The sequence below is a fragment of the Sinocyclocheilus rhinocerous genome, unplaced genomic scaffold, assembly GCF_001515625.1.
Source record: "Sinocyclocheilus rhinocerous isolate Xijiao unplaced genomic scaffold, SAMN03320098_v1.1 scaffold677, whole genome shotgun sequence".
In the NCBI taxonomy this organism is placed as follows: Eukaryota; Metazoa; Chordata; class Actinopteri; order Cypriniformes; family Cyprinidae; genus Sinocyclocheilus; species Sinocyclocheilus rhinocerous.
Window position 1 is genome coordinate 898,188 of NW_015633185.1, and position 378 is coordinate 898,565.

A 378-nucleotide genomic window follows, 5' to 3' on the forward strand; every position below is an offset into this window, starting at 1 on the left:
TTTCTTTGGCCATACACAGGGCCGTATTAAAACTCACACGCACTTAATCTCTCTCTCTCCCTCTCTCTCTTTTGCTCTCTCTCTCTAATAACTGCGTTAGACTGCATTAATAACTGCGTTAGCCTGCATATCAATGGCTCGAGCCTCTGTTATTAGCTCTAAAATGACATTTTGGAATTTGCACAAAATCGGATTTGGGCTGACAGTCTGAACGAGGCTTAAGTTCTCAAACAAATTAAGAACTTCATTTGATTTGTATTGATTGAACGCAAGCGCTTATTGCAATAGAAAACACTGTAATGGTTTCCACTGATTAAGAAATATTTTTGTTTGCTTGGGTGGTAATATTAGACCTATTATATTAATAGGGAAGGGGGG